The sequence below is a fragment of the Gorilla gorilla genome, chromosome 1 (genome assembly GCF_029281585.2).
Source record: "Gorilla gorilla gorilla isolate KB3781 chromosome 1, NHGRI_mGorGor1-v2.1_pri, whole genome shotgun sequence".
In the NCBI taxonomy this organism is placed as follows: domain Eukaryota; kingdom Metazoa; phylum Chordata; class Mammalia; order Primates; family Hominidae; genus Gorilla; species Gorilla gorilla.
In genome coordinates, this window is record NC_073224.2 from 129,776,688 (window position 1) to 129,790,735 (window position 14,048).

General features: G+C 38.6%; 2 protein-coding genes across 2 annotated transcripts in view; one reads left to right on the top strand and one right to left on the bottom strand.

Moving 5' to 3' along the window:
- The window catches only part of GSTM2 (glutathione S-transferase mu 2), a 1,178,915-nt gene that overhangs the window by 541,956 nt on the left and 622,911 nt on the right, over positions 1 to 14,048 (bottom strand). The window lies entirely within an intron of this gene.
- LOC129525220 (membrane-associated guanylate kinase, WW and PDZ domain-containing protein 3-like) overlaps positions 1 to 14,048 on the top strand; it is a 121,913-nt gene that overhangs the window by 50,237 nt on the left and 57,628 nt on the right. The gene's annotated exons all lie outside the window — the stretch shown is intronic.

Consider the following 14,048-nt stretch of genomic DNA (forward strand, 5'->3'; position numbering starts at 1 on the left):
GCTTCTCTAGTTCAACTACATTTTGGCTTTGGAGGACTGGCCTGAGATCTATAAAATACCACTATATATGATTCCTTTAGGGAAATACTTTGACTGCCAACCAATTTGAAAACAAACATTCAGAGTAGAATATATTAATATCATGAGTTGAATGACCTATGTTTGGGTTTTTACCATTCTGTACCTTGATAGGATGCTAGAGTAATACACACTCATCCCCAGTAAAAAGGCAGAAGCTAAGGACATGGATAATTAGTTGCCTGATTAGTCCCTCTATAATAAAAAAGTTAAGAACATGGAAAATCCGTCTTGGTTGCAGAATGAAGTATGTTCTTTCCTATGGGTACTTCATATGTATTAATTTTCTTTTTAATATTTACATGTTGAAGCAGTTATTTTTCCATTAGGTCTTTACTCAGAGAGCTTAGAGATCTATATGTGTAGAGAATTAACATCTGATTATTGCATGATTTCATTCTTTGGCTTAACTAAATTGTTTTACAAATCGAATAATTGTTTACTTTTGTATTTTAAAAATTTTCTTCCAGTGTTTTCTCAAGCAAATCAATGTTAATGCCAGATTTTCTAGATCCTTAGATTTACTAGATGGTTTTTAGTCATTCAGAAGCCACTTATAATTTAGTAGAGTAATAAACATAATAATGATTATCAGGTTCAGCTTCCAAATATTTGAGAGAGAGCATATATATACTTTACTGTGACAACTTTTAGAAACTGTTTTGAGATAGATGAAGAAAAGGCAGAAGATATGTTGAGAAGCAGATGTTGTATGACGGAAGTACCCAGCTGTGCACTAACAAAATGAATCTCATGCTGATTAGTTAACAATTCTTTGGCAGTCAGAGACATATGTAAAGCAGTGAACACAGCATGGAGAAATAAAAAAAAATTAAAAGCATTTTCTAAGCCTAAAACATTGGCAGTATCTAGTCTACCATATGTGTTACTGAAGAATTGGTTTTATTGTGGATAAGTCATACCAAGGTCACTTGCAAAAAAAATTGGTTAACCCATTAGAGTCTTCATTCTCAAAAATATATATGTATATATATATATGATCATTATGTATTTCATATATATATAATGTACAGGCATATTATATGTCATGTATACAATGATCGTATATATAATGATCATAGCAGTGAGTTTATATATGTATTATATACCATACATATATATATATAAAACTCCTGGGCTCAAGGGATCCTCCCACCTCAGCCTCTCGAGTTGCTGGGATTACAAGCTACTGTAACTGGCTCCATAGCCTTAGTTTAGATTCTTCATCATCCTTATCTTGACTATTGTGTTAGCCTCACAGCTGCTAGTTTTGTCTGATACAGTAGATAGTTTAGATTGTTTAATGATTTCTTCATAACATATATGTTAAAGTATAAGATCCTCAAAATGTATAATTTGCCCTCAGTTTATATTAGCTGGGCATTTCCATCTTGTATTATATTGTAAATTCTTTGAGTGGAGCCTAACATCTTTTTATTCATCACTATGTTGTGGACATAGTAACTACTCAGCTAATAGTTGTTGACTTAATGAGATAGACCTAGGCAGATTCTTGGCTTAGCAATTCAGTATGCCTTGCTCAAATTAAAACGAATTATTCTGTGTAGTAGGAATAATAACATTATTTTAATATATTAATAATTCACACATAATTTTACAGTAGTAATTTATACAGCCCGCTGGTTCTGTTAATTTGAATTAGTAAGATGTTAAGCTATTATGTGCAATGGTTCTGAGTTCCAGTAGTTCTGATTAGAGTTGAAAATTTTTAATGCACAGAATATAGTAATGTCTACCTTCTTGAAGACTAGCAGGAAGCTTTGTTTTGGTTAGAATTACTTTCTTTTTCCTAGAAGGGAATTAATGGAATTGAGTAATAACAAGAGCATACACTAGGTTTTGGATATTTATTGTGGTACAGAGTAAAAATTAGCAGACGACTCCTCATTAGAAGTTTTACTCTTGATCAGAAGTTTATAAAGCTTATTTTAAAAGTTTATAATCTTTACCTTGTATAAATAAGTCTTTAACCAAGATCATTTATGATGCTTAGAATGTACCAATGATTCGTTACTTACCCTAATGGAATATTGTGAGTAACTGGTACAATCCCATCCGTAGTTTTTGTTTTAGTTTGCAACTTTTCTTTTTAAAGTCCCTTTTAACCTAAAGTTTGATTAATACATTGAAATGTGATAAAAATTGTTGGTTACCTGTTGTGACATTGTTTTTAAGAAAAGTGTTTATATCATGAAAACAAGTTTCTTACAGACAGACTATATGTTTTATATATTTATTCATTTTGTAAAAATTGAGGTATAATTTACATATGGTAAAATTTACCCTTCTATACTATGCATTTCAGTGGTTTTTAGTGTATTCACAAAGTTATGCAACTATCAGAAGAGGATTTTGGTAAGACGGAGTGGGAAGCATCAGAAGGTCTTACCTCACCTAGACAATAACTGCACTGGCAGAATCTGTCTGATATAACTATTTTGGATCTCTGGAGTCTACTGAAGGCTTTCACTTTCCAGGGAGAAGGTTTGGATCTAATTGTGGTTATTTTTGGTCAGTTACAGCTCTTCGCATGGTAGCAGCTACCCATCCACTACCCCAGCCCCATGGCAGGCAGTTGTGCCAACAGGTGTTCCAGAAACAGTTTTCACACAGCTCATGGGAGCTAGAGTGGGCAAAAAGCACCTTGTCCTCCAAATATTGGGGATCTGTGCTCTGATTGCTATTTCTGCTCACAGAGGTGCAGAGAGAGGATGGCAGCCTTTGTTGTATACCTACCCCCATTGTTGCAGTCCCCTCCCCCTTCAGCTGAAGTGATTTCCAGGGGATTTAAAGGGTTAGCACCTTTACCTCCTCATTTTTCTCTTTTTGGGAGCAGACATGAAAGGCTAGAATATTCAAAAACAATGGCATATGTGAGGAAAAATTAGAAAGTGACTGTGCATGCCCAGGGAAAGGCACAGGTTTGGAAAAGACCTGGGAAAACCTTAAGTTTACATTTCAGGCTGATCATTGGCACAAAGACAATACCAATCAAGACAAAAACAATAAATAGAAATAACAACAAAACCCAGCAAACCCTGAGGAAAGAGGAGAGTCTGATTTCCAGAGTAACCATATTATTAGATTCTAGTTTTCAACATAAAAATGACAAGGCATACAAAGAAACAGAAGAGTATGGCTCATTCCAAGGAAAAAACTGAATCAACAGAAACTGTTCCTGAAAAAGACCTCATGTCAAATCTACTTGACAAAGACTTTGAACAACTGTCTTAAAGATGCTTAGGGAACTAAAGGAAGACGTGGGGAAAGTCAAGAACATAATGTATGAACAAAGTGGAAACCTCAATAAACGGAAAACCTAAAAAGAAACCAAAAAGAAATTCTGGAGCTAGAAAATAAAATAATTAAAATGAAAAATCCATTAGCAGAATTTAAAGGCATATTTGAGCAGGCAGAAGAATGAATCAGCAAACTTGAAGAGAGAATAATGGAAATTATTGAGTCTGAGGAACAGAAAGAAAAAATACTGAAGAAAAATAAACAGAGCTTAAGGAATCTGTGTGACACTATCAAGTGGACCAACATAAACATTGTTGGAGTCCCAGAAGGAGAAGAGGGAGAGAAAGGGGAAGAGGGAATATTTGAAGGCTTAATGCTGAAAACTTTTCAAAGCTGGTGAAATACATGAATATAAACATCCAAGGAGTTCAATGAACTCCAAGTAGTGTGAATCCAAAGAGACCCACACCAAGGCACATAATCATACTTTGACAGCCAGGTGTGGTGGTTTGTGCCTACAGTCCCAGCTACTCAGGAGGCTGAGGTGAGAGGATCATTTGAGGCCAGGAATTCAAGGTCAGCCTGGGCAACATAGTGAGAACCCACCTCTCTAAAAAATAATAATAAAAAAAATGAGTCAGGTGTGTTGGCATGCACCTGTAGTCCCAGTTACTCAGGATACTTGGGAGGCTGAGATGAGAGATTGCTTGAGCCTAGGAGTTTGCTGTGATTATGCCACCACACTCCAGCCTGGGCAACAGAGCAAGACCCTATCTCTTAAAAAATCATATTTTTGAATGACAGAGAATCTTGAAAGCAGTGAGAGAAGCAACTTATCACATACCAGGGATCCTTAATATTATTATTGGCAGATTTCTCATCAGAAACTTTGGAGGCCAAAAGGCTGTGGGCTGGCATATTCAAAGTACTAAAAGAAATAAACTATCAGCCAATAATTCTATGTCTGGCAAAACTGTCCTACCAAAGTGAGGGAGAAATTAAGACATTCTCAGATAAACAAAAGATGAGGGATTTCATTACCACTGGATCTGTCCTGCAAGAAGTGCTTAAGGGAGTACTGCAGAGTGTAATGAAAGAAGACTAGACAGTAACTCACAGCTGTATGAAAAAATAAAGATCTCAATAAAGGTATATACATGGGTAATTATGAAAGCAAGTATTATTGTAACAACAGTTTGTAACCCCACTTTTTTTGTTTTCTTCATGATTTAAGAGTAATACATTAAGAAAAACAATCATTAGTCCAAAAGCTAGTATTATTGTCACTTTGGTTTGTAACTCCACATTTTTTTCTACATAATTTAAGAAACTATCACATTTAAAATAATTATTAGTTTTTGTTTTTGGCCACACAGTGTCTAAAGATATAATTTTTTGACATCAACAGCCAAAAGGGGAGGAAATGGAGCTGTTATGGGAGCAGAGTTTTAGTATGTTGTAGAAGTTAAGCTGGTAATAATTTAAATTAGAATGTTTTAACTTTAGCATGTTAAATGTAATCCCCATAGTAACCACAAAGAAAATAGCTATAGAATATACACAAAAGGAAATAAGGAAGGAATTTAAACATTTTACTACAACAAAGTCAGTGAAATACAAAGAAGGCAGTAATGCAGGAAATGATGGACAAAAATGTATAAAGCATATAGAAAACAAATAGCAAAATGACAGAAGTATATATCAATAAATGCTTTAAACTTAAATGCGTTAAACTCTTCAACCAAAAGACAGAGATTGGCAGAATGGATTAGAAAAACATGATTCACTTATATCCTGTCTACAGGAGGCTCACTTTAGATCCAGAGACACAAATAGATTGAAAGTGAAAGGATTGAAAAAGATACTCCATGCAATAGTAACCAAAAGAGAGCAAGAGTGGCTATACTGTTATCAGACAAAATAGGCTTTAAATCAAAATGTTGTAAGAGACAAAGAAGGACATTATATATTAATAAATGGTTCAATACAGCAAGAGGATACAACAATTAAAATCTGACATATGCCACAACATGGATGAATCTTCAGAACATTATGCTGAGATAAGTCTGTCACAGAAAGACAAATACTATATGGTTCTACTTATGCGGTATAGAGTGTAGTCAAAAATCATAGAGACAGGAAGTAGTATGGTGGTTGCCAGGGGTGCAGTGGAGGATAGAATGCAGAATTAGTATTTAATGGGTACACAGTTTCATTTTGGTGTGATAAAAATGTTTTGAATAGTGATGATGGTTGCATGATGGTGTGAATGTATTTAGTACTACTGAACTGTACACTTAAAAATGATTAATATGTTTATGTTATGTGTATTTTACAACTATGACAGTCTATTTTGTGCTGCTATAACAGAAAACCTGAGATTAGGTCATTTATAATGAATGGAAATATATTTCTCACAGTTTTAGAACTGGGAAGTCCAAGTCAGGGACTGGCATCTGGCAAGGGCCTTCTTGCTGCATTGTCCCATGGCAAAAGGGCAAAGAGAGGGCAAGGGAAAGGAAAGGGGATCAAATTCATTTTTTATGAGAAACCTACTTCTGAGACAGTAGCATTAAATCATTCATAAGGGCACAGCCCTCATGGGCTAATCACCTCTTAAAGGTATCACCTCTTAATACAATTACAATGGGAATTAAACTTCAACATAACTTTGGGAGGGGATAAATATTAAAAACATAGCAATCACAATAAAACTGGGAAATTAAAAAAAAATTGTGCGGCTGGGAGCGGTGGCTCACGCCTGTAATCCCAGCACTTTGGGAGGCTGAGGCAGGTGGATCACCTGAGGTCAGGAGCTGGAGACCAACCTGGCCAAAATTGTGAAATCCTGTCTCTATTAAAAATACAAAAATTAGCCGTGCGTGGTGGCATGTGCCTGTAATTCCAGCTACTTGGGAGGCAGAGACAGGAAAATTGCTTGAATCTGGGAGGTGGACGTTGCAGTAGAGCCGAGATCACGCCACTGCACTCCAGCCTGGGTGACAGAACAAGACTGTGTCTCAAAAAAAGAAAAAAAAATTGTGCAACTATCATCAATATATAATTCCAGAACATTTTTATCATCCCAGAGGAAACCCATATTCATTAGCAGTTACTTTTCTGCTTAGCCCCTGGCAACCACTAAATGACTAAAAATAAAAGCTGAAGCTATGATAGGAATGTCTTATTCTAATTTTGGTAATATTCATTATATTTTAAGTAGACAGATGTAAATAATGGGCAAATAATGGTTTTAATTATTTTCTTTAACCTGTCTTAGAGCCAAGAAGCTTCTTTCAAGGCAGTAGTACATGGTGGAGGCTATCAGAGTTTCTAGAATAATTATCTAGGCTGAAAGTCATATCTGGGCTTTTTGGTGATCTTTCTATGTGAGCACGTACAGCTAATTTGACTAATTCTCTTCAAATATTTCTTGAAGATGTATGTTACAACAAGGCTTAGGTTATAATATTAGAATAGGCCTTCTCTTTTGAGTGGAGTAATATGATTATTCTAATAAAGATCCTTTCTTGAGGGGAGGAGCCAAGATGGCTGAATAGGAACAGCTCCGGTCTACAGCTCCCAGCGTGAGCGACGCAGAAGACGGGTGATTTCTGCATTTCCATCTGAGGTACCGGGTTCATCTCACTAGGGAGTGCCAGACAGTGGGCACAGGCCAGTGGGTGCGCGCACCGTGCGCGAGCCGAAGCAGGGCGAGGCATTGCCTCACCTGGGAAGCGCAAGGGGTCACGGAGTTCCGTTTCCGAGTCAAAGAAAGGTGTGACGGACGCACCTGGAAAATCGGGTCACTCCCACCTGAATATTGTGCTTTTCAGACCAGCTTAAAAAACGGCGCACCACGAGACTATATCCCACACGTGGCTCGGAGGGTCCTACGCCCAGGGAATCTCACTGATTGCTAGCACAGCAGTCTGAGATCAAACTGCAAGGCGGCAGCGAGGCTGGGGGAGGGGCGCCCGCCATTGCCCAGGCTTGCTTAGGTAAACAAAGCAGCCGGGAAGCTCGAACTGGGTGGAGCCCACCACAGCTCAAGGAGGCCTGCCTGCCTCTGTAGGCTCCACCTCTGGGGGCAGGGCACAGACAAACAAAAAGACAGCAGTAACCTCTGCAGACTTAAATGTTCCTGTCTGACAGCTTTGAAGAGAGCAGTGGTTCTCCCAGCACGCAGCTGGAGATCTGAGAACGGGCAGACTGCCTCCTCAAGTGGGTCCCTGACCCCTGACCCCCGAGCAGCCTAACTGGGAGGCACCCCCCAGCAGGGGCACACTGACACCTCACACGGCAGGGTATTCCAACAGACCTGCAGCTGAGGGTCCTGTCTGTTAGAAGGAAAACTAACAAACAGAAAGGACATCCACACCGAAAACCCATCTGTACAGCACCATCATCAAAGACCAAAAGTAGATAAAACCACAAAGATGGGGAAAAAACAGAACAGAAAAACTGGAAACTCTAAAACGCAGAGCGCCTCTCCTCCTCCAAAGGAACGCAGTTCCTCACCAGCAACGGAACAAAGCTGGATGGAGAATGATTTTGACGAGCTGAGAGAAGAAGGCTTCAGACGATCAAATTACTCTGAGCTATGGGAGGATATTCAAACCAAAGGCAAAGAAGTTGAAAACTTTGAAAAAAAATTTAGACGAATGTATAACTAGAATAACCAATACAGAGAAGTGCTTAAAGGAGCTGATGGAGCTGAAAACCAAGGCTCGAGAACTACGTGAAGAATGCAGAAGCCTCAGGAGCTGATGTGATCAACTGGAAGAAAGGGTATCAGCAATGGAAGATGAAATGAATGAAATGAAGCGAGAAGGGAAGTTTAGAGAAAAAAGAATAAAAAGAAATGAGCAAAGCCTCCAAGAAATATGGGACTATGTGAAAAGACCAAATCTACGTCTGATTGGTGTACCTGAAAGTGATGTGGAGAATGGAACCAAATTGGAAAACACTCTGCAGGATATTATCCAGGAGAACTTCCCCAATCTAGCAAGGCAGGCCAACGTTCAGATTCAGGAAATACAGAGAACACCACAAAGATACTCCTCGAGAAGAGCAACTCCGAGACACATAATTGTCAGATTCACCAAAGTTGAAATGAAGGAAAAAATGTTAAGGGCAGCCAGAGAGAAAGGTTGGATTACCCTCAAAGGGAAGCCCATCAGACTAACAGCGGATCTCTCGGCAGAAACCCCACAAGCCAGAAGAGAGTGGGGGCCAATATTCAACATTCTTAAAGAAAAGAATTTTCAACCCAGAATTTCATATCCAGCCAAACTAAGCTTCATAAGTGAAGGAGAAATAAAATACTTTACAGACAAGCAAATGCTGACCGATTTTGTCACAACCAGGCCTGCCCTAAAAGAGCTCCTGAAGGAAGCGCTAAACATGGAAAGGAACAACCGGTACCAGCCGCTGCAAAATGATGACAAAATGTAAAGACCATCGAGACTAGGAAGAAACTGCATCAACTAACGAGCAAAATCACCAGCTTACATCATAATGACAGGATCAAATTCACACATAACAATATTAACTTTAAATGTAAATGGACTAAATTCTCCAATTAAAAGACACAGACTGGCAAGTTGGATAAAGAGTCAAGACCCATCAGTGTGCTGTATTCAGGAAACCCATCTCACGTGCAGAGACACACATAGGCTCAAAGTAAAAGGATGGAGGAAGATCTACCAAGCAAATGGAAAACAAAAAAAGGCAGGGGTTGCAATCCTAGTCTCTGATAAAACAGACTTTAAACCAACAAAGATCAAAAGAGACAAAGAAGGCCATTACATAATGGTAAAGGGATCAATTCAACAAGAGGAGCTAACTATCCTAAATATATATGCACCCAATACAGGAGCACCCAGATTCATAAAGCAAGTCCTGAGTGACCTACAAAGAGACTTAGACTCCCACACATTAATAATGGGAGACTTTAACACCCCACTGTCAACATTAGACAGATCAACGAGACAGAAAGTCAACAAGGATACCCAGGAATTGAACTCAGCTCTGCACCAAGCGGACCTAATAGACATCTACAGAACTCTCCACCCCAAATCAACAGAATATACATTTTTTTCAGCACCACACCACACCTATTCCAAAATTGACCACATAGTTGGAAGTAAAGCTCTCCTCAGCAAATGGAAAAGAACAGAAATTATAACAAACTATCTCTCAGACCACAGTGCAATCAAAGTAGAACTCAGGATTAAGAATCTCACTCAAAGCCGCTCAACTACATGGAAACTGAACAACCTGCTCCTGAATGACTACTGGGTACATAACGAAATGAAGGCAGAAATAAAGATGTTCTTTGAAACCAACGAGAACAAAGACACAACATACCAGAATCTCTGGGACGCATTCAAAGCAGTGTGTAGAGGGAAATTTATAGCACTAAATGCCCACAAGAGAAAGCAGGAAAGATCCAAAATTGACACCCTAACATGACAATTAAAAGAACTAGAAAAGCAAGAGCAAACACATTCAAAAGCTAGCAGAAGGCAAGAAATAACTAAAATCCGAGCAGAACTGAAGGAAATAGAGACACAAAAAACCCTTCAAAAAATCAATGAATCCAGGAGCTGTTTTTTTGAAAGGATCAACAAAATTGATAGACCGCTAGCAAGACTAATAAAGAAAAAAAGAGAGAAGAATCAAATAGACACAATAAAAAATGATAAAGGGGATATCACCACCGATCCCACAGAAATACAAACTACCATCAGAGAATACTACAAACACCTCTACGCAAATAAACTAGAAAATCTAGAAGAAATGGATACATTCCTCGACACATACACTCTCCCAAGACTAAACCAGGAAGAAGTTGAATCTCTGAATAGACCAATAACAGGAGCTGAAATTGTGGCAATAATCAATAGTTTACCAACCAAAAAGAGTCCAGGACCAGATGGATTCACAGCCGAATTCTACCAGAGGTACAAGGAAGAACTGGTACCATTCCTTCTGAAACTATTCCAATCAATAGAAAAAGAGGGAATCCTCCCTAACTCATTTTATGAGGCCAGCATCATTCTGATACCAAAGACGGGCAGAGACACAACCAAAAAAGAGAATTTTAGACCAATATCCTTGATGAACATTGATGCAAAAATCCTCAATAAAATACTGGCAAACCGAATCCAGCAGCACATCAAAAAGCTTATCCACCATGATCAAGTGGGCTTCATCCCTGGGATGCAAGGCTGGTTCAATATACGCAAATCAATAAATGTAATCCAGCATATAAACAGAGCCAAAGACAAAAACCACGTGATTATCTCAATAGATGCAGAAAAAGCCTTTGACAAAATTCAACAACCCTTCATGCTAAAAACTCTCAATAAATTAGGTATTGATTGGACGTATTTCAAAATAAGAGCTATCTATGACAAACCCACAGCCAATATCATACTGAATGGGCAAAAACTGGAAGCATTCCCTTTGAAAACTGGCACAAGACAGGGATGCCCTCTCTCACCACTCCTATTCAACATAGTGTTGGAAGTTCTGGCCAGGGCAATCAGGCAGGAGAAGGAAATAAAGGGTATTCAATTAGGAAAAGAGGAAGTCAAATTGTCCCTGTTTGCAGACGACATGATTGTTTATCTAGAAAACCCCATTGTCTCAGCCCAAAATCTCCTTAAGCTGATAAGCAACTTCAGCAAAGTCTCAGGATACAAAATCAATGTACAAAAATCACAAGCATTCCTATACACCAACAACAGACAAACAGAGAGCCAAATCATGAGTGAACTCCCATTCACAATTGCTTCAAAGAGAATAAAATACCTAGGAATCCAACTTACAAGGGATGTGAAGGACCTCTTCAAGGAAAACTACAAACCACTGCTCAAGGAAATAAAAGAGGATACAAACAAATGGAAGAACATTCCATGCTCATGGGTAGGAAGAATCAATATCGTGAAAATGGCCATACTGCCCAAGGTAATTTACAGATTCAATGCCATCCCCATCAAGCTACCAATGACTTTCTTCACAGAATTGGAAAAAACTACTTTAAAGTTCATATGGAACCAAAAAAGAGTCCGCATCGCCAAGTCAATCCTAAGCCAAAAGAACAAAGCTGGAGGCATCACACTACCTGACTTCAAACTATACTACAAGGCTACAGTAACCAAAACAGCATGGTACTGGTACCAAAACAGACATATAGATCAATGGAACAGAACAGAGCCCTCAGAAATAACGCCACTTACCTACAACTATCTGATCTTTGACAAACCTGAGAAAAACAAGCAATGGGGAAAGGAGTCCCTATTTAATAAATGGTGCTGGGAAAACTGGCTAGCCATATGTAGAAAGCTGAAACTGGATCCCTTCCTTACACCTTATACAAAAATCAATTCAAGATGGATTAAAGATTTAAACGTTAGACCTAAAACCATAAAAACCCTAGAAGAAAACCTAGGCATTACCATTCAGGACATAGGCGTGGGCAAGGACTTCATGTCCAAAACACCAAAAGCAATGGCAACAAAAGCCAAAATTGACAAATGGGATCTAATTAAACTAAAGAGCTTCTGCACAGCAAGAGAAACTACCATCAGAGTGAACAGGCAACCTACAACATGGGAGAAAATTTTCGCAACCTACTCATCTGACGAAGGGCTAATATCCAGAATCTACAATGAACTCAAACAAATTTACAAGAAAAAAACAACCCCATCAAAAAGTGGGCGAAGGACATGAACAGACACTTCTCAAAAGAAGACATTTATGCAGCCAAAAAACACATGAAAAAATGCTCATCATCACTGGCCATCAGAGAAATGCAAATCAAAACCACTATGAGATATCATCTCACACCAGTTAGAATGGCAATCATTAAAAAGTCAGGAAACAACAGGTGCTGGAGAGGATGTGGAGAAATAGGAACACTTTTACACTGTTGGTGGGACTGTAAACTAGTTCAACCATTGTGGAAGTCAGTGTGGCGATTCCTCAGGGATCTAGAACTAGAAATACCATTTGACCCAGGCATCCCATTACTGGGTATATACCCAAAGGACTATAAATCATGCTGCTATAAAGACACATGCACACGTATGTTTATTGCGGCATTATTCACAATAGCAAAGACTTGGAACCAACCCAAATGTCCATCAATGATAGACTGGATTAAGAAAATGTGGCACATATACACCATGGAATACTATGCAGCCATAAAAAATGATGAGTTCATGTCCTTTGTAGGGACATGGATGAAACTGGAAACCATCATTCTCAGTAAACTATCGCAAGAACAAAAAACCAAACACCGCATATTCTCACTCATAGGTGGGAATTGAACAATGAGATCACATGGACACAGGAAGGGGAATATCACACTCTGGGGACTGTGGTGGGGAGGGGGGAGGGGGGAGGGATAGCATTGGGAGATATACCTAATGCTAGATGAGGAGTTAGTGGGTGTAGCGCACCAGCATGGCACATGCATACATATGTAACTAACCTGCACAATGTGCACATGTACCCTAAAACTTAAAGTATAATAAAAAAAAAAAGAAAACAAAAAAAGAAAACATGGAACCAAAGTCCACATCTCAGTCATGAGATCTTTTCAATAAAGGTGTTTTAAAAAAAAAAAAAAAAAAAAGATCCTTTCTTCTTTGAGGCTACTGTTTGGGAGTTGAAGTAACTGGGAAATTTGAACCTACCCTTCTCCTTTCACATTATATCACCAGTATAAGAGCAGAATTGTCAGATATTCCGTTAAATATTGGATACGAAATGTTTTTTAATTGATAAATAATTTGTGTGTGGCAGTATTTCTACATTCTTGTCCTATAAACTAATATCAGAGTTCTTTGGTTGCTGTGACATGCCTCCTCAGATTAATAGTGAGATTTCTTCCTGTAGGTAACCCTAATTTCTTTTAAAGCAATGATTTATGGTATTATGATCTAAATGCCTTTTTTTTTAAGAGATGGGATCTCACCATGTTGCCCAGGCTGAGCTCAAGCTATCCTCCCACCTCACCTTGGCTTCCCAAAGTGCTGGGATTACAGGCATGAGCCACCATACCCGGCCCTCGATGCATTTTTAATGTCACATTAGTTGCTAAAAAATAAAACATAAAAAAGAGGCCGGGCACAGTGGATCATGCCTGTAATTCCAGCACTTTGAGAGGCGAGGTGGGCAGATCACCTGAGGTCGGGAGTTCAAGAGCAGCCTGACCAACATAGAGAAACCCCATCTCTACTAAAAATACAAAATTAGCCAGGCGTGGTGGCGCATGCCTGTAATCCCAGCTACCTGAGAGGCTGAGGCAGGGAAATTGCTTGAACCTGGGAGGCAGAGGTTGTGGTGAGCCGAGATCACGCTATTGCACTCCAGCCTGGGCAACAAGAGCAAAACTTCATTTCAAAAAAAAAAAAAATATTTTGCAATATCAGGGGGCAATAATGTGATATACTGGATAGTAAAAAGTTAATGAGGACATAGATGCCTAGTCTAAGCAAAATAGATAAGAAGTTGCTGATCGTAATTGATGATGAGAATGACGTCATAGTGGAATAGCAGATAATGCATGAGTGGTGAATTTCCTCATTTAGTCTTACTTTGAGGCAGCAAATAAATCCTTTATAAGTGTTGCATTACTTTTATGGTGTGTGTGTGTGTGTGACAGAGAGAGAGAGGCTTCAATCCTTAAATCA